Source organism: Microtus ochrogaster, chromosome 18 (genome assembly GCF_000317375.1).
Source record: "Microtus ochrogaster isolate Prairie Vole_2 chromosome 18, MicOch1.0, whole genome shotgun sequence".
In the NCBI taxonomy this organism is placed as follows: Eukaryota; Metazoa; Chordata; class Mammalia; order Rodentia; family Cricetidae; genus Microtus; species Microtus ochrogaster.
Genome location: NC_022020.1, coordinates 32,649,603 through 32,669,281, shown reverse-complemented (window position 1 = coordinate 32,669,281; position 19,679 = coordinate 32,649,603). Strand labels below are relative to the sequence as shown.

The following is a 19,679-nucleotide window of genomic DNA, read 5'->3' as shown; positions in this document are numbered from 1 at the left end:
TTTTCCTCCCTACCCCCTCCTTCTTCTGTCTTCTCTTCTGCTCTCTGTCTGTCTCTTTCTTTCCCCCCACCAAGTTTTCATGTTGGAGAGGGTGTTCATATTCATTGGACATTATTTCCAAATTCTTTACTTGAAATTGCTTTTATCTCCAAACTTCCTGCATGTCAATTTGAAAGGAAAAGTACTTAGCAGGCAGCCTGGGAGCCACATGTATTCGGGGGACGCTGGCACAGGGAAGACTCAGAGACTTTGAATCCTTGCTTGCTGACCACCCACAGACTAATGAAAGAAATGTCTTTTATTTTCCTCGCATCTCTAGGACTAGGTGCTTTGTCAGCAGCCAGAGACAACTGGGAGTATGATTCTGCTGCCAGGGACCTCCAGAGCCCAGACTTGCAGAGCCGGCTGCCCTTCCAGAAGCTGCTGGAGTGTGGCCGAAGCTCTTTGCCTCAGCCAGCTGTCCTCCACAAGCTTCTCACACAATCCCCGCATGTTGGCACCGCTACAGGCGGAAGCTATCTTGAGCTGGCCCGCACCGTGAGTACCTCTGTCCACAGAACCCGTCTTCTGTCTATATTCCAATAACAATATTTTAATTTTGAGCTCCAAAGGGAATATTGGTTATTGCCTTTTCTTATTGCACTAAATAGTTTACCATTTCCTTGGGGCCAGTATGGTGGAGCATTCCAAAGTCGCTAGCACTAAAGGGCTTTGGAACTTCGTTCTCACTGCTAACAATAACGTAGAATTCTAAAGGGTGTTTGACTAACTCTGTAGCCTGTGCAGTCTGATTTACTGAAGTCCACGATAGTTCTTATATAACAAGAACGCTCTCCGAGCACCAGAGTTTACAAAGCTATAGAATACACTTCCTTCTATTTGGACTTCATGCCTTTGAAAAGCAAAGAGAAAAAGATTCACTGAAAGTCTGATTATGTTCTGGTTTATACCTTTGAGATTATTTCTGCGGGAACTATGGGGAAACTTAGCATTAATCTATGCCGTATTTAGTTTAGCTTTATTATTTTTTTTCTTATTGGTGCTGAGGACTGAACCACAGCCTCACACATGGGCAAATACTGCTTCTGAGCTACCCAGTCACTTAAGCTCCCCTTTTCTGTTCACATGAGCCATGGCAGTGACTGTCTGGGGTCAAGAACTATTGGCTTCCTTTAGTCAGAGATGGGACATGAGGGTGTATGACTGATGGCTGGCTCTTTTCAGTACCTTGCAGTTTACAGACTGAGATTGCTATCTGCACTCTGTGGGAGTTCTTCCCTCCCTTTCAGCTCCCCTCCCTCCTTCACTCCCCCTACCTGGCTTCTTGAAATTCAGGTTTGAATGGGGAAATGGCAAGTTTGCAGCCAGGACGTATGATTCATGGTTTGTTTGATAAAGACTACAGGTTTATAAACACATGTTATGACATATCTTCTATTCATATATTTTGGAGGGAGATGTTTGAAAAAGCTAACAATCATAAATCTCTAGCAATAATTAAAATGCCAAGAAAAATCACCCAAGCCCCAATGACATTCTGTAAGATTCCTGACCAGTTCTTGTCAAAACTGCTAAGCCTATTAAGACCAAGGAAAGTCTGGGAAGGAAAACGCCTGCTTACAACCATCCTAAAATGTAACACCATCCCCTTGGTGGGATCCTGGATAAGAAAAAGCCAAAGAGACCTGGGGAAATATGGGTTCTAGCTGAATGAACAGTGTTGCTTCATCAACTGTGACAAGGATCATATAATAATATAACATGTTAATAAATGAGAAATTGGTCATGGAACTCTCTATCCTGTCTTTGTAACTTTTCTGTAAGTCTGAACTGTTATCACTTAAAATGCTTTTAAATTTTAAAATATTAAGAGCACCTATATTGCAAACTCTTCCTGGGTACGATTACATCACCCAAGGCCTGTCCAATCACCCATGGTTATTGCATTGTTCCTTATTGACCACCCTTCAAGGACAACTTTGCACAGCTTGACTAGAATTATAACTATAGTACCTACTTTCTGTATGCTCAGTAGACCAGGAAATTGCCAGTAAATATGTCTGCCACGAGTCTGGATTATATATAACCGTTATGTATGCCTGTTACATATCCTCTCCAGCAGACTGGACCTTCCTTATGCTACACCAGCTGAGCTTTGGAGCTCACCAACAATCTTTGTAGCTCAAGGATCATCCTTTACTTCTTAATCCTCCTGCCTCAACCCCCTGAATTCTAAGACTGTTGGCATGGACCACCGTTTCTGGTGTATGCATTGCTGAGAATTGAAACCAGTACAGCATGTGGACTAAGCAAGCACTCTGGCGATGGAGCTACAGTCACCAGCCCCTGACCCTGCTTTCACGATAGTCAGTGTCATAGCAGCACAGAAGCCAGGAAAAAACAGCATTACACATTGATCAATATTTGGTTGGCATCTTCTCTGAAGGGTTCAAGGTTCATGGCCCCAGATGTCCAGCAGACCCACTGTGGGAAGTTCTAGGAGCTGTCAGCTTCCTACCATGAAGTGAATCTGTGGTCCTGAGTGGAGTCCTGCTGTCCTATCTTTCCTTGGCAGACGTTGGTACAATCCCCAGGTTTCATCTGGCTGGGTCCTCTGAGTTGGGGGATCAAAGGGATTAAGGCATAGCGTTCTCATATGTCTCCGTACATATTTCCTCCCTGCTGGTTACTCAAGCACTGGGTGGATGATGCTTGAGATGGCCTCGGCAGATACTAGCTAGATAACAGCTCCCTTAAACACAAGGTTTGTGTGATGCCCTTCCCACATTCCTAGAGATGTGTGAACAAATGGTTCATGCTGATAATAGATCAAAGAATGGATGCCACCAAAAGCCAACCAGTGGATTTAATGTGGGTTACTTATAGGGATATAAGTGAGGGGTTACTTATAAGAGCACAAATGATTCAAAAACAGTTTCATCACCAAAATCCCACACCAGTGTGAGTAGCAGATCACAGAAACCAGAAACCTACATTACACTGTCCAGCCTGCACACAGTTCAGCGGGTTGAAGACTGTTTCTTTCAGGCAGCCCTGACGGCCTGAGTCTCTTCTGGGTCACTCGGCTGATTTCTGCATCTCCCAGGCAGCTCTGCTGGTCTGAGAATGTCTTTCAGCAGTCCTAATAGTTTACATATGCTTGGGGAGAGGAGCCTAGAGAATCTGGTCAGTTTCAGGGACTTCCTGACGCTTTTGCATTACTTACTTCCTGCGATGTACTAGCTTCCTAGCTAGATAATCTTTCATCTCCTTTAGAAAATTTTGTTTGAATGACCTTTTCTTCAGGGTGGAGGGTTTTACCTCAGAGGAAACTGTTACACAACCCCAGACACTCAGCTCATTTAGCAGTAGTTAGTGCGCTTCAGCTCATAGACTTTTCTGTTTGTCTATGGCTATGAAAACCTATGAAAAAATACCTGTGGTAAGTGATGGCATCTAGTCATTGAAATGCAATGAATAATTAAAAAGGGTTCAAGTCCACAAATGATTAGCAACTACACATGTGACCACATAAATAAACAAAACTGAACACGCTCACATACGGCCTTCCTTCGTGAGAACCTGACCATAAATGCAAATATGGGCACTGAAGTCTTAGGATGGCCATATTTTCTCACAGAGTGAAAACCAGAAAATGTTAAATATGGCTTGAATTCAATTATGTGCTTAAACCCTGGGTTAGGGGATTGGGGCTCTCAATTCTCCATTCCCTTCCACGTCCACACCATTTCTGATGTACCTTTGGAGTCTTCTTGTTACATGAGAAATCGTAGTCATTGTGTAAACCCTGTGTTTAAGGAGGTTCATTATAGCGAGCACTGCTTCTGAGTCTCCTCACAGGGATCCGTGATCCCAGCTTGAGAAACAGACCTCGTGTGTGGCCAAAGAAAGCAAACAGCCTCTTGAAATGGCACACTCAGGCAGTCTCTTTATTTACAAAGTCGTATTAAAAGTAATTTATATTCCTTCTAAAACAAAATCTTGAACTAATAAAATTAAGTTCTGTTTAAAAACAAAACAGCTAGAAGCAAAAGCCATTGGTCAGCATCCAGCTAGGAGACAGAAAGCACATAGTAATTCACACAGGGGAAAGTTAATAGAAGCAATATTAATGAGTAACACAGTATTACTACCAGCGGGTAAAGAAAACTACAGCAAGTTCACACATAACACAGGGAAAGAGCAGAATCACATCTCAGGCAGAGACAGAGTACCCAGACAAGAAACACATTTAGAAGAAGTATATCAAATTACCCAGTGCTGATTCTACCTCTGAAGGGGCGATGGTACCCTGCAGGCAACAGAGAAGTTCCTGGTGGTTCTTCATGCCAGGGATGACAAATAGACACCAGCTCCCTAGAGTATTGGCCCAACTGGCTGGATTCCATCGGCAAGACTTGATGAACATCACAAAGAAAGTGACTTCAGAACGCCAGTGAAATTCTCTAGAAAGCCTTCTGCAACAGCAAAACACTAAATCTTTCCAGGAGTGAGCAAGCTGGATGTCCTGCCCTGTCTCTGTCTGGGAGAGCGCAGCCAGATTGGGGATTTCTGGCTTCCTTCCGTGTCTTTTAGCTTCCTCTGTTAACAGAGAAACAGTGTTTACAGAGTCCCCTCCATACGATGAAGCAGGAGAAAGAAGGGTAGATTGGAGGCAAGAGGAAGAAACCCATAACGGACATAGGTCTCCCCACATCACCCACTGAGAAGCATTTTACTTTCTAAGCCCCTGCCACCACCACCACCACCCTCTCAATATTGTTACAATGGCCATTGGGTTTCAGCAGGAAGTTTGAAGGAGACATTCAAACCAAAGCAGGTGCCAAGTACAGAACAAGATGATGCTGTAAATAAGCAGACACTTGTACGGAAGAGACAGGATGGCACATGTGATTTAGGGCACAAGTGATGAATCAGAAGAGACACATGTAGGAGCTGTGGCGCAGTCTGTTGACTCTGCAGCTCGGTGTTCAGCTTTAAGCTATTCTGGGGCTTTCAGGTGAACACAGGAGAGCAAGGCCACTCTGCAGTCTCCTTCACACTCTTACTCTGACCAGTCTGGGTGCTGCTGGTGACCTGCAGGAGAAGTTAGTTGTGACCCGCAGGAGAAGCCGGCCAAGGACTTGGAAAAGCTGAAGGCAGAGATTTGGTAGATCTGTAGTGTAAGCCTGGTATACTAAGTTGTTAAGTGGACGACTAGCAACAATCCATGTAAATTGCCACTGGGCTTGGTACCTGATTTAGTGTGAATGTTTTCTCCAAAACTCATGCTGAAATTTGATCACCATGATAACCATACTAAGAGGGAGGAGCTTTAAGAGGTAGCTGGGCTCCAAGGTTTACACTTTTGTGAGCAGGATCGATGTCATTATAAAGAAAGCGTAAGAATGCCAAGCATGGTAGTGTATTCCTTTAATCTCAGAGTGCAGGAAACAGAGGCAGGTGGATATCTAGGATTTCCAGGCCAGTTAGGTCTACATAGCAAGCTCCGGACCAGCCAAGGCTACATTTTGAGACATTGTTTCAGCAACAACAAAAAAAGGAAAATTGATGAGGAGGATGATGATGGTAGTGGTGGTGATGATAGCGATAAAATGAGAGTTTGCCTACCCCTTGCAAACAAAACACCCATTGTCAAATGCTGGCACTTTGGTTTTGGATTTCCCAGCCTTGAAAGCTATGAGTTCATAAGTGTCTGTTCATATAAGTTACCAAGCTTGTGATCACAGTACAAAACAGACTAAGACCGTGTCCCACCCTAACTTTCAGAAGGTGTCAAGGATGACTTCTTCACCTCTAACTTGCTGATTTCACATGGGATATTCCTCATTTACGACCAGGCAGAGCCATACAGGAAAGAAAGCTCCAGGAAGGTGGTTTCAGCTTAGTTGAACTGACTTCATTCTGAGCCACCATGGAACGATGGTAAAACTGCCAGCAAAGCCCAAGCTCTCTTTGTAAAGCAAAGGCACACAAAACAGTGAGAGTTTGGTAGAGAGACTGCAACAAGAAAAATGCCTGTTGTCTGAAAACATTTCTCTGAAGATCCGTATGACTCAGAGAGTAATGTTAGAGCTTCTAAATATTGACACGCTGGAGCACTCTGATGCATAAAACATAAACACTTTGATTAATAGATACACCACTGATAAATTCTTGAACAAAATATAAATTTTTTGGCACATTCTTTCAACCGTACAATCATTTTAAATGACCTTAGCTTTGGCATTTTTATTAATAATAGAACTAATTGATATAAATCAAATCTGCTCTTTAAAAGAAACCGTGCACACGATCTGAAGTGTTCAAATGAAACAGTTCAATGGGAAGTAACAGCCATGATTCCTCTCCTCATCTTTTCTCACTTAAATGGGCTTCACAAAATTGTTTATGTCCTTGAATCTTTTCTAACACAGGGGAATTTTCACTTCTCCTTCTGTTATTTTAAGATCTTCTGATCACTAAGGAGTTGCCAACTTTAGGGCTAACATCTGGAAACCTTTGCTCTAAAGGACATACCCCAGCGTTGTGGCCACAGCACCCTCTTCTGGGCACTGTTCAGCGGCAAACAAGAAATTCCTCAGCATAGCTTCAACCAATTCTTCAGAGTTTTAGGGAATCAGGACAATACAAAATGAACAAAGAATAAATATAGAGATTTGTTTTCTTCTGAGAACATGGCCAAGGAACAATCTAGAAGCTTCGAAAATTTTCTTTCATTTAGAAGTTTAGAAAGCTTCTAAATGGTTGTAGGATTTGCTTCCATAACGACAAAGGCATTTGGCTTTGAGCTGTCATTTATCTGACACGGCAGCTAGCAATGAAGAAGTACTATCACTTTGTGTTTCCCCACTCTTTAAAATCATGGCTCAGAGCGCAGGAAAGCACAGTTAGCCTCTTTTCTTTGCAGATTAAAAAAGCTAAGTCTTACCTAGCTGTCCAAGCCTGTCTTCCTCCACCTTGCACAATTAGGTTTCAATTTTGTCTACTTCCTTTTAATTTTTTCTGCATTTCTACATGTGTATGCATGTATGAACATGAACATGACAAGGCACACATATAACCTTGAGTAACTTTGGAGTCAGTTTTCTCTTTCCACCATGTGAGTCCCAGGGCTTGAACCTTGGTTCTTAGGCTTGTCAGAAAGCACCTTTAGATCCATCTCATCGCGCAAGTTTACTACTTTAACACTTCATTTTGTACTTTTTAAACAAAAGGCATTTATATTTTCTTAACGAAGAAAACAAGGTTGTGCAGATGAAGTTATATAAATGTAAAAGCCAACAGAGGCTGAAGAGATAGCTCAGCACTTAAGAGAACACACTGCTCTTGCAGAGGACCCAAGTTCAGTTCCCAGCACTCTTATTGAACAGCTCACATTTGCCTATAATTCTAGCTTAAGGGGATCTGACATTCTGTTCTTGCTTCAGAAGGGCCTGCACACGAGTGTGTATGCGTGCACACGTGTACGTGTGTGCACACACACATACTTAAGAATAAAATAAGCAGGAAAATGGTTCAGCAGTTAAGAGCACTCATCCAGAGGACCTGGGTTCAATTCCTAGCATCCATAGGGTGATTCACAACTGTCTGTAACTCCAGTTCAAGGGGACAGACACCCTTACACAGAAATACGTGCAGGCAAAACACCCATGCACATAAAATAAATAATTAAAAAGTAAAAGCATTTTCATAGCATGCTGTACTAAACAAATGAGAGACCTAGTGAGTTTTGATGTTCTGTGACTCCAACAGTCAGAAACCCTATGGAGCCTTTTCTTTTCTGCTGATAATAAAATCAACCATGCTCCAGGGGATAGCCTGACGTCTAGGAGCATATGGGCAAAACAAATTGAGCTTGGAGGGTTATTAAAAACAAAGCAGATACAAAGTTGAGAGGGAGTAGGAACTTGGGGAGTGGATCTGGGTGGAGTATGATCAAAATACATTATAGGCATATCTTAAATTCTCAAGTAATAAAAATCTTATATTTAAAAATAAACAAACGAGACCTGTGTTGTAATAATCTATCACATGCTTCTAAGTACTGATAAGTCGATTATTAGCTGAGCTTTTCTTAATATAACATCCAGGCTTCTGTCACTTTGGAGAGCACTGTGAATCTGCATACTTCAGGGTGAGAGACACCTTTCCAACGCTTGTGATGAGGCTCTAGTTTTGCTTCAGGCATTTGATGAACTTTATGTGCTTTTTTGTTTGTTTTCCCTTTTCTCCCTTTTATCCACTCCACTTGTAGGATAATGAGGGCTTTTGGGTTACCATTCGTTTTTACTATTTTCTCTTTAATTTGAACCTGCTACCTAGATGTTCTATAATCAAGGGCTAAACATATTTGAAATAAAATAAATAGAACAGGGGGCACTGCTTTCTAAGTCGTGCTTGAGCTCTGAAGAGTCATCTGATGATAGCTTGGTTTTACCTCGCTGTAGACAGAAGTTTCTGTCCCGAACAGTACCACAGCCACTGAGTCCCAAATAAACACACAGAGGCTTATGTTAATTATAACCTGTTTGGCCTACTAGCTCAGGCTTATTATTAACTAGATATCTTACAACTTAAATTAGCCCATAATTCTTATCTATGTTTAGCCATGTGGCTTGGTACCTTTTCTCGGTGCAGCATTTTCATCTTGCTTCTTCTGCATCTGGGTGGTGACTGTACACTCAGCCTTTTCTCTTTCCAGAATTTTCCTAATCTGTCTATACTTCCTGCCTGGCTACTGGATAATCAGCATTTTATTAAACCAATACAAGTGACAAATCTTTACAGTGTACAAGAGCATTATCCCACGGCACCTAGTGTTCACTGCTTACAAGGATACAAACTGTGAATTTGCATGTTCATGTGCATTGTATTGGTATATCATGAATGACTTGGAAATGATTGGGGTGTCAAATAGTTTGTCCTGCAGGAATTTTAAATCCTAATAATCTAGTATCTATTTGATAACCAAGTCTGCAACTTATAATTTTAACTTTTTAAATTAAGTTTAAGTATATAGTCATTGCCACTTTCCAAAAGCAGCCACATGAGAAATGAAGTTACTTATTTGGATACTTTGTGCCCATTTGTGAATGTACAGGCATGATTTACTAAGGTACATTCAGTTCTGCATTCTGATTGAATTAGTTAAATCTTCAGGGGCACATTTATGCTCTAAAATGCTCTACAGATCCTCTTACCATCTCTCTGCTCAGATTCATACTCTCTTATCCTTCATACCCCCAGATCTCCAGTGCCAACCCAGCCCTCTTCCTTCACGTCTGGTTCAAAGAGTCTGGCTTTCTCTCTTCCTCTTACCCAACTCCCTCTTCCTGGCCGTGGCTTAGATTTATTTACAGCTTCCTGTCCTATTGGTTTTCTCTCAAACTCCAGTAAAAATGCTTTTAGGTTTAAAAGAAATACATTGCAAGCATAAATTTGACATTTTATGCTCTAACATCCTGTGAACATTGTAATACTCTGAGGGAAGAATATTAAAGTTAGTAAAAAGCATTCTTTTTTCCTTTTTACTTTTTTTTGCTGTTGTTTCTTTTCTTCCTTTGGCTGAGGGGGATTTCCAAGGCCTTTCTTGGTGCATTTGTGAACACAAGGATATTCTTGAAGGATTGGTGCTGTGTATTATTTGCATAAATCTAAAGTCCAGGCACTGACTATTTTTTCTGGACACGTTCTCTGTTTCTGGTTAGCCAATTGAATTTGTTTTGGCCTTATCCCCTTTGCCATGACTCAACTTGTTTCTTCTTTGTAACAAATGAAGGAGTAACTAGGTGACAGGGTGGCCCGAGTCAGGCTGTAAAGAGAACATGGCTGTCCTCGACTGGCAACAAATGCACAGAGGGCAGCCATTCCTTGCTGTCACAGAACACCAGTGTGGCCATTTCCTGTTTCTGGGGAGCAGTGACTCTTAGATATCTTGGGAGTTGGTTCTCTCCTTCCATGTGGACTCAGGGATCAAACTCAGGTTGTTAGGCTTGGCAACAAGACTCTGAGCTATCTTACTGGCCCTTGAATGTATTCTTCCCTCAGTCCACATGTAATCTCACAAAATATGATCTTGTGGGCCAGTGATATTGTCTCAGTTAGGGTTTCTATTGCTGTAAAGAGACAACACAACTATGGGAATTTTTTTTTTTTTTTTTTATTTTCGAGACAGGGTTTCTCCGTAGCTTTTTGGTTCCTGTCCTGGAACTAGCTCTTGTAGACCAGGCTGGCCTCGAACTCACAGAGATCAGCCTTCCTTTGCTTCTCGAGTGCTTGGAATAAAGGCGTGCGCCACCACCACTTGGCTCTATGGGAATTTTTATAAAGGGAAACATTTAGCTGGGACTGGCTTACAGTTCAGAGATTTAGTCCATTATTATTGCCATGGTTGGAAGCAAGGCAGCGCCATGCAGGCAGACATGATGCTACAGAAGGAACTGATCGTTTTTACATCTTAACTTACCGGCAACAGGAAATCGCCTGTCTCACTGGGGGTGGCTTGAGCATATATGAGACCTCAAAGCTCGCCTCCACAGTGACACACTTCCTCCAACAAGGCCACACCTACTTCAAAAAGGCCACACCTCTAAATAGTGCCACTCCTTTGGGGAGACATTTCAAACTTCCACGAACATTTTGAAAAATCGCAATTTTACAACTCTGTCTATGGCCAAGACTCAAGAGCCGATCTCCAAACCTCCCAGAATCACCAGTATTTCATCAAGGGAAGGTACTAGCTAGCACCACAGATAGGTAACGTCTACTGCTACTAACCGTGTGTGTGTGTGTGTGTGTGTGTGTGTGTGTGTGTGTGTGTGTGTGTGTAAGGAAGGAAGGAAGGAAAAATTAAATTTAATTTTATTGGCAACTCAGCTTTTCTTGCTTCTCACATTTCCTATTAATTGAAAGAAGAGCTGCCATGAGTAACCAGGAGGTGAGCTTCTATGACATATATTCTACGTTTCCAGCAGACTGCAGAAAATGAATTTGACTTCTTTTGGCTAAACCTTGTGTTCTGAAAATGTAAGAGTGATAATATTTTCCCCTTAATCATGAAGAGGATTAAACTGAACAATGCACAGAAAGCGCTTAATATAATCCTTTGTGAAAGAAAGGGCCCAATCAACAATTATGGTTGCTATTGCTGTTTTCCTATCTTATTAGGAAAAAAATCATAAAGTTTTTGAGTAGATAATGATGGGGCAACCTTTGAAGACAGAAATCAGGAAGTTACTGAAGTAACCTGTAAGGATTTTCATAATGCCTACCAGCCAGTTTTTTAGAGGATGCCATTAAAAATTACACTCAATTGTTTTGTGTGTAAAATTCACTTAGAAATACCAGTCATGAAAGAAGACAATTGCCTTAGCTAATAGAGTCTGCGATACATATTCTGTTGGTAAGTTGTTGTATGTTGTTTGCACTCACTTAGAAGAAACTGGCCCTGAAAGTGCCATTGCCTCTCCCCCAACTTCAGACCCAAACATATTTGTCTCAAAGTGTCCTCCAAGTGCCCTCGTTTGGGGACAGGCTGCACCCTCTGACTCTATGACAGGGAAGGAAGAAAATATCCAAACAGTCCAAAAGTAAGGCATTGTGTCTTTGAAGATGGCTAGGAGGTAAGCCATTTTCTAAAGAGGTCACTGTTAATTTTTTCATGACACAGAAGTGTCTACTATGGGGATGAGAATCAGGAAGTTCAGCCATGGGAAGTTCAGTTGTGGAGAGAAAGCTCAATTAGGAACTCCAACTGACTGCCTCAACTTCCCTAATTGGCTTCTGCCGGATGTTGTTATTTGTTCTTTTACTTGGATGCTTCACCCCAGGGGAGCTTGCCCAACACTCTCTCTATCAAGATCCATCTTCAGTTGACTGCCTCAGTGGGATGTCTGCTGAGAATGCTGGGCACCCAATGTGATGATGCTCTACTCTCTCTCTACTTCTCCTACCTGCCACTCACTAGTTATGCTTTTACTCTGGCCTTTATCATATACTCAATAAACTCACTCATTTGGAACTGAAAGTACAACGGCCATAGATCGTTGCCCAACCTGGTTCAGAACAGGGACTTTGGGGGTGAGGGTGGGGCTCTGTCTAAGCCTGCCATTTCAATAGCAGGATTATGGGGGCCCAGATTGAACCCCTCACTGAAGTTTGTTTAGGCAGTAGAAGAACCTAGACTAGGGCAGGTTTTGTGATGACCACTATCCTGGCACACATTAGTTATGAAATATAGTATTTGTTACCTTTTGCAAATTAGTGTGGGGGAAAAAAAGAAGTGTAAAGAGTAAGGGTGCTTGTCACCAAGCCTGACAACCTGAGTTTGATATCTGAACCCATACAGTTGGAGAGAACCAACTCCTACAATTTGTCCTCCCCACACACCATGGGGCACACACTGACAGTAACTAAATAAGCAAGTAAGTGTTGAGGGTTTTAATTTTTAAAGTCCATTTTGAAGACCTCATAGAAGTGTTAGCACCACAGTTAGTGAGGAGGTGGGCAGTCCCCCGATGTCCTTCTTCTAATGATGCTGTGCGTTAGTTTTGAAGTCGTCCTGCTGGGCAGCTCAACAGAGCATCATCTTTCCTGTCTTTGGAATAACCATCTCTGACTGAAGGACACTGAGTGTTTGAATACACACTAGAGGGCAGTGGTCCTATGTCTAGACACCGGATAGTTCCCTGGTCTCTTTGCATTTCTCTGTCTTTCATTTTGTGTCGGTCAGAGGAAAAGGAGTTTCCTCCACATAAAACAAATGATGCTTGTGTCTAGAGTGCAGTTTGGCAGCATCCTGGCTCTCATTGCTGTGGTGGTTTCTTCTCCATCCTTCTTCCAATAACTTATCCCAGAGGATCTTTAACCATGGGAATAGTATTAGCTCTTTTTTTTTTTTAAGCTAAAGTCTCACTATGTAATCCGGATTAGCCTGAAACTTGATATAGAGACCAGGCTGGGCCTCCAGCTCACAGAGCTCTGTCTACCTTCGCCTCCAAAGTGCTGAGATTAAAGGCATGTATCAACAACACACTGGTCATTGTTAACATCTTAATGGCATATTTTTCTTTAAAAAATATAGAGAGGCGAGAGGATGCATGCGTTCTCAACATTGTAGTGTTTGCTATCTTTGCATTTTGGTATTGAGAATATATTTGTGGATTAAGAATGAGGGGGGAGAAAGCGAGGTCTTCTTGTGTTTCTGTGAGCTTCCGAGAGTTGGCAGACCTGTCCCTTCTCCGCGATCACCCAGGAGAGTCACGATTCTGCGCACTACTTCACCACTCCTGTCCTACTGTAAGTAGCAGGGAGTGCAGCTTACTGAGGCAGAACAAGCCTGATCTGCTGCTACAGAAAAAAGCAGGGAAGGAAGGTGTGGCTAGGGACCGTTAAACTCCCAGCCCACGTGTTTACACAGAGAGAGAGAGAGTAGTCTCAGGACAAAGGGGTGGTATAACAGATTTCAAGAGCAAAGCAGGGAATGGCTAGGACAGCAACGGATTACTTATGAGTCAGCCTCTGCTGGACACGGGAAGCTAAACAAGGATTTCCTTTGTTTTTACTTACGTTTCATCATTGAAGGGTTTCTTTGAAAGGAATAGCCCTCTGAACTTCGATTGTGTTGGCTCCTGGGTTTGTAAAAGTTATATGTAGAATGAACTTAAAGGATTGTAACTTTTTAAATATACAGATGTTTTGATTTCTGTGTGTGTGTTTTATGCAAACCCATTAATGGGTTTGTTTGCTGTAATTTTATGCATAGTAATAGCTAGGAGAGAAAACCTTCTTTGGCCTCATCTAACCAGAGGCCTAGGTGGGAGGAAGAACATCTGGACCCTTGTAGCAACCTGTGTTCTGTGATGCAGGGATAGGTTTGCCTGCTCTATTTCTTTCTCTTTTTTTATTGATTTTTATTGAGCTCTACATTTTTCTCTGCTCCCCTCCCTGCCTCTCCCCTTTTCTTCAACCCTCTCCCAAGGTCCCCATACTCCCAATTTACTCAGGAGATCTTGGCTTTTTCTACTACCCATGTAGATTAGATCTATGTATGTCTCTTTTAGGATCCTCATTGTTGTCTAGGTTCTCTGGGATTGTGATTTGTGGAGTGTTTTTTTTTTTGTTTTTGTTTTTTTTCTTTTGCTTTATGTTTAAAAACCACTTATGAGGGAGTACATGTGATAATTGTCTTTCTGTGTCTGGGTTACCTAACTTAAAATGATGTTTTCTAGCTCCATCTATTTGCCTGCCTGCTGTATTTCTTCCCATGTTGTTGATAGCTCATAGACACTTGTTCTATATCATATAATGTGCAAGCTAATCGAGAGCAATACAAACTATCTCCCTCAATTCTCACAACCTTATGCCATGAGTATGTATATCTAGTTGATGATCCGTGTAAAGATGAGGAACTTGAGGGTTAGAGAGATTACATGGGATGCGATCAACAAAGATGTGAACCTAACTTCATTAGACCCCATGGTTTGATCTTGTAGCTACTCATTTATATAACAGAGGATGCTTCAGCAATACTATGGAAGAAATCACCCTTTCTCCTGACCCGCCCTACAGAACCAGTGCTGTGTCTCACATACCCTGTATACTCCTTTATAGGAGTACAAATGATGCTCCAACTTTTCTAAAGACAGCCTTGGTTCACTGCCCACAAACATACAAATGGACATGTGCGTGCATGCGCGCGCGCGCGCGCGCACACACACACACACACACACACACACACACACAATACTAACAAGATTTTCATTTTTTTCTGATTTTGTATAAGACAATGTTACTACAGCATAATTGAATCCCTTGGTGCTTTTATGCTGGGGCCTCCTGACACAACTGTGTAATTATTTATCCATAGATGATAGGGAGGATTAGCATTAAATGCCGGGAAAAAATGTACCTGCAATTTTGATGCACTTAGAGGCATCTATCAAAGATGTATTTGGAACACAGAGGCTTCAGTCTAATTGCCAGCAATGGTAGAGGCTTTCTTAAGTAGCTTTAAAAGCCGAGAGAAAAGGGGTCTCTCATGAGAAAGGATGGCCTCATCTTATCTTCTCAGTAGAGTTCTTTTTTAGGCACAGAGAAATAGAGTCCTATCTCCAGACTTGTCTCCTTATCGTTTATCTTTTAGGTATAGTCTTGTGCTATGGAAAGGGAAAAAGGTATTGCTTTTATTTTTGGTTGTGAGCCCACCCTTTAATGGCTGAGTCATCTCTCCATCCTGACAAAAGTATTTCTAAGAAACAGATTTTAGCAGAAAAACAGGTGCCCCTACTATAATCCCGTGAGTAACTGGTCATATTTGTTATGTATTCGGTACATGTAAGATATTTAATCATTTCATTTAATTAATGCATGACCAGCACCTCTTCAAACCTGTCTCTTCCTATCACTTGCTTGTTGTCACTTTCTCTTCCTGAGGGAGAGAAAATGTGCTACTCATTCAGAGAGCTATCTTTATGTGAGTTCAAGAAGTAAACATATTGGGGCTGAGGAGATGGTTCTGTTAGTCAAGTACTTGCCACATAAGTGTGACTGCTGTGGGACAATGGCCTTGTACCCTGTAAAGATTTGTTACTTGTATTTTAATAAAATGCTGATTGGCCAATAGCCAGGCAGGAAGTATAGGTGGGGCAGCCAGAACAGGAGAATTCTGGGAAGAGGAAGGCTCAATTTACAGCTGTCGCAGAGGAAGCCAGACACAGAGGAAGCATGATGAGACTGCCTCTCTGATAAAAAGTATCAAGCCACGTGGCTAACATAGATGAGAATAATGGGCTAATTTAAGGTGTAAGAATTGGTTAATAAGAAGCCTGAGCTAACAGGCCAACCCGTTTATAATTAATGTAGATCTCTGTGTGATTCTTTGGGAAAGAATGACTGCAGGACTGGGCAGGACAGAAATCTCTGTCAACACATGAGGACCAGAGATTTATTCCCTAGGACCCATATAAAATAACTAGGCACAGTGGTGTAACCTGTCATCCCAGTGTTGGGGAGTTGGGGGCAGTGAGATTCCTGGGACTTGTTGGCCAGCCAATCAAGCTAAGTCACCTAGTGTTGGAGACCAGCTTTGACAAAAATATCACTTACCAGGGTAGGGGCATGGGGATTAGAAGAGTTAGTAAAGGGTACAAAGATATGAGTGAAATAATAAGACAGAACATAGAATAATACTGGAAGGGAGTTCCAGTGAATACTGATATCCCCCATGTTTAATTTTCCATACACTTTTATACCCAAATACAACAGGGGGAAGAAGGCAAAAGACAGCTTTAACATGATACAAAGGACAGTTACTTGCTTTAGTACTGAGAGACATCAAGTCATAGCATTCTATTGTTTGGGCAAGGAACCCACCCTAGCTAGACCAAGTATCCTGAAGGTAGCTACTCCTAAGGTCAAACCTCCTATTTCAAAAAGAAGTATGCTTGAATATCCTGATTATTGGTCAGGGTGGAGTGAATCCAACTGTATGGACCATCTTAATGTCAAAAGAACCAAGTAACCATACCCTAGGTCAGGATGTGTAGCCCTGGTTTGTTGTCAACAATGTTGAACAACTTCATATCTCTGACCTTCAGACAAGGTGGAAATAGGCCCACATTTTTGGGCCTCCACAATCAATCCTGATTCAGTGAAAAGCCTGACTTTAAAAGTAAGATGTAATTCTGGCTTCCTTATCAAAAATCAGGAGTCTATAGGTATGCAGATTAACAATTGGGTCTTCAATTCGATTCCATTGATCCACTGTTTCTATGCTGATACCATACAGTTTTTGTTACTATAGCTCTGTAGTAGAGCTTGAAATCAGGGATAGTGATTTCTCCAGAAGTTCCTTTATTGAACAGGACTGTTTTGGCTATCTTGGGTTTTTTTTGTTTTCTGTATGAAGTTGAGCATTGTTCTTTCAAGGTAAAAAATTGTGCTGGGATTTTGATGTAGGTTGCTTTTGGTAAGATTGCCATTTTTACTATGTTAATCCTACCCTTTCATGAGAATGGGAGACCTTTCTGTCTTCTGATATCTTCAATTTCTTTCTTCAAAGGTTGAAGTGGTTTTTTTATACAGGTCTCTCAGTTGCTTGGTTACAGCTTCACCAAGATATTGTATGTTATTTGTCACTATTGTGAGTGTGTTGTTTCCCGATTTCTTTCTCAACCTGTTTGTCATTTGTATATAGGAGGACTACAGATTTTTTGAGCTAATCTTACATCCAACCACTTCACTGAAAGTATCTATCAACTGTAGGAGTTCCCTGGTAGAATTTTTGGGGTCACTTATTTATTCTATTCTATTATCTGCAAATAGCAACAAAGTAAGAGAATTAAAGACCAATTTCCCTCATGAGCATTGATGGAAAAATGCGCAATAAAATACTCATAAATTGATTCCAAGAACACATCAAAAGGCCATCTACCATAATCTAGTAGGTTTCATCCCAAAGATGCAGGGATGGTTCAACATATGAAAATCTATCAATGTAATACACCATCTAAACAAACTGAAAGAAAAACTACATCCCATCTCTGGTATGAAACCTTCTTAATGATGGTGGATGATTTGATGATTTCTTTATGTGTTCTTCGATTTAGTTTTCAAGTGTTTTATTAAATGTTTTTACATCAATGTTCATGAAGGCAATTGCTCTGTAATTCTCTTTCTTGGTTGAATCTTTGTGTCAATGGGGACTCATAGACTGAACTGACAACCAGGGAACCTGCATGGGTCTGACCTAGGCCCCCTACATATATATTCTGATTGTGTATCTTGGTCTTCTTATGGGACCCCTAAGAGTGAGACCAGGAGCTGTCTTTGACTCTTAGGCCTGCTCTTGGAACCCTTTTCCTTCCACTTGGTTGGCTCATCCAATTTTAATTCAAGGAGAAGCACCTAATCTTATTGCAACATGGTATGCCATGTTTAGCTGATATCCCTGGGAGGGCTTCTGTATTTGTTTTCACTTTTCTGAAGGGAAATGGAGGAGGAATGGATAAGGGAGAGAAAGGTGTGAGGGCAGGAAAGAGAGGAGAGGAGGGACGGTAACTACAGTCAGGATGTAATATAGCAGAGATAAATAGATAAATAGTAAAGAACAATTGAGGAGGATACCCAACATTGACCTCTGGCCTCTACACTAGTATGCGCACATATGCATGCACCCCCACATACACATGTACATACAACAACAGAATGTAAGCCTTGTCAAGTACAAAGGCAGAAAAAAAAAATTGACAATCTTCAAATTCTGGCATCAATCCTTCTTATTTTGGAAAGAGCAGTCACTTGTCAGCTATTAGATTTTATTTCATATTTGTAGATGTCAGGATATGTGTCATATCAAGGAAAAGTCTTTAAAAAAAGTGTCAACAGCCCCTTTGTCTTCCATTTCAGTTTTTGGTAGCCCACCTTTATTATGATAAATGGAATTTGCTGTCCTAGAAACATCGAGAAAGCAGATGCAAGCAGGTGAGCAAGGAGAGAAAAGCCTCCAATCTAGGATTTTGGAGTGCCTCCAGAAAGCAAAAGTGTCCAAAATGAGCTTGGGAGTGCCTTGCTTAGAAGGCACTGTAGGTTTGTGTCAGGGGGCAGGAGGCTCAGGTCACATGTAATGTGACTCTTTGTCTATGCCTTAATCTTATTAAAATCTAGTTTGTTCAAACAATTTTTGGTGATCACAGAGTCCAAATCTGGGCTACAATAGGGCAAAAACCAGAAAGGTCTTTCTGAATTTGGAAAACATAATTCCAAGCCTTTCTGGATTCTAAAGTTTCTGTTGAGCATCTGACGGTACCCTGATGGGCTGGCCTTTATAAGTGTTTTCACATCTTCCCACTCTCAGTAAGAAAGTCGATGCAATAGATAAAAGGGGAATTCAATAAAGAGATAGGAAGACCAGCGGAAACCAAACTGAATTATTGGGAATGAAAAGACAAACCAAGTCAAATCAGAACTCTGTGGAAAACTTCTCAATAGAACAGATCAAGGAAAGTACATAATATCTGAAGCTGAAGACAAAGTAGATGACAAAAGTAAATTAGTAAGACGTCTGAGCTGTGTTTCAAGATGCTCATGAGACAAAATGTAAAGTCCAAACCTAAGTATCATAAATATAATGGAGATGAAGAAAAAACCCATTCTAAAGGCCTAGAAAACTAGACTGAAGAGGTGCCCCGTACACACTGGAGGCAAGACCAAAGGAACAGAGGCATTCTGTGCTCTCACCAGGTAGGCAGGGCTGAACAGATATTTTGTTATAGTGACATAAACTGAAAAAGTACCCCAAAATAGCACACTAATAATACGAAGTCATTTCTATGCTCTATTTTAACTTTTCTTTTGCTCCATATCCAGAAATAACCTTTAACTGTATTGTCCTGGTCCCTTCTGGGGTTTTCCATATGCATCATATTTTTCTGTCTTGATTCATGGTGTCTGATGTGATAAATTCAAGTATATCACATTAATTCACATGATATCATATGTATGGCATCAATCTAGACAAAGCAAATAATGTAAAACTAAAAGTATAAATGAAAGTTTCATGTATTTGCGTTTGCCTTTTCATCCTACTTCCCAACCCAAGGGGCATTTCAGGTTATTTTTCGGTTTTTTTCTTTTTGTTCTTGTTTTTTTTTTTTTTT

At 41.2% G+C, this 19,679-nt stretch overlaps 1 protein-coding gene across 1 annotated transcript in view; it reads left to right on the top strand.

Moving 5' to 3' along the window:
• The first annotated feature begins 449 nt into the window (after window positions 1–449).
• Mcc (MCC, WNT signaling pathway regulator) overlaps window positions 450–19,679 on the top strand; it is a 279,416-nt gene continuing 260,186 nt past the window's right edge. Inside the window, exon 1 of the mRNA XM_026783515.1 lies at window positions 450–537. The gene's annotated coding sequence lies outside the window, so the exon portion shown is untranslated. The remainder of the gene's footprint in view (window positions 538–19,679) is intronic.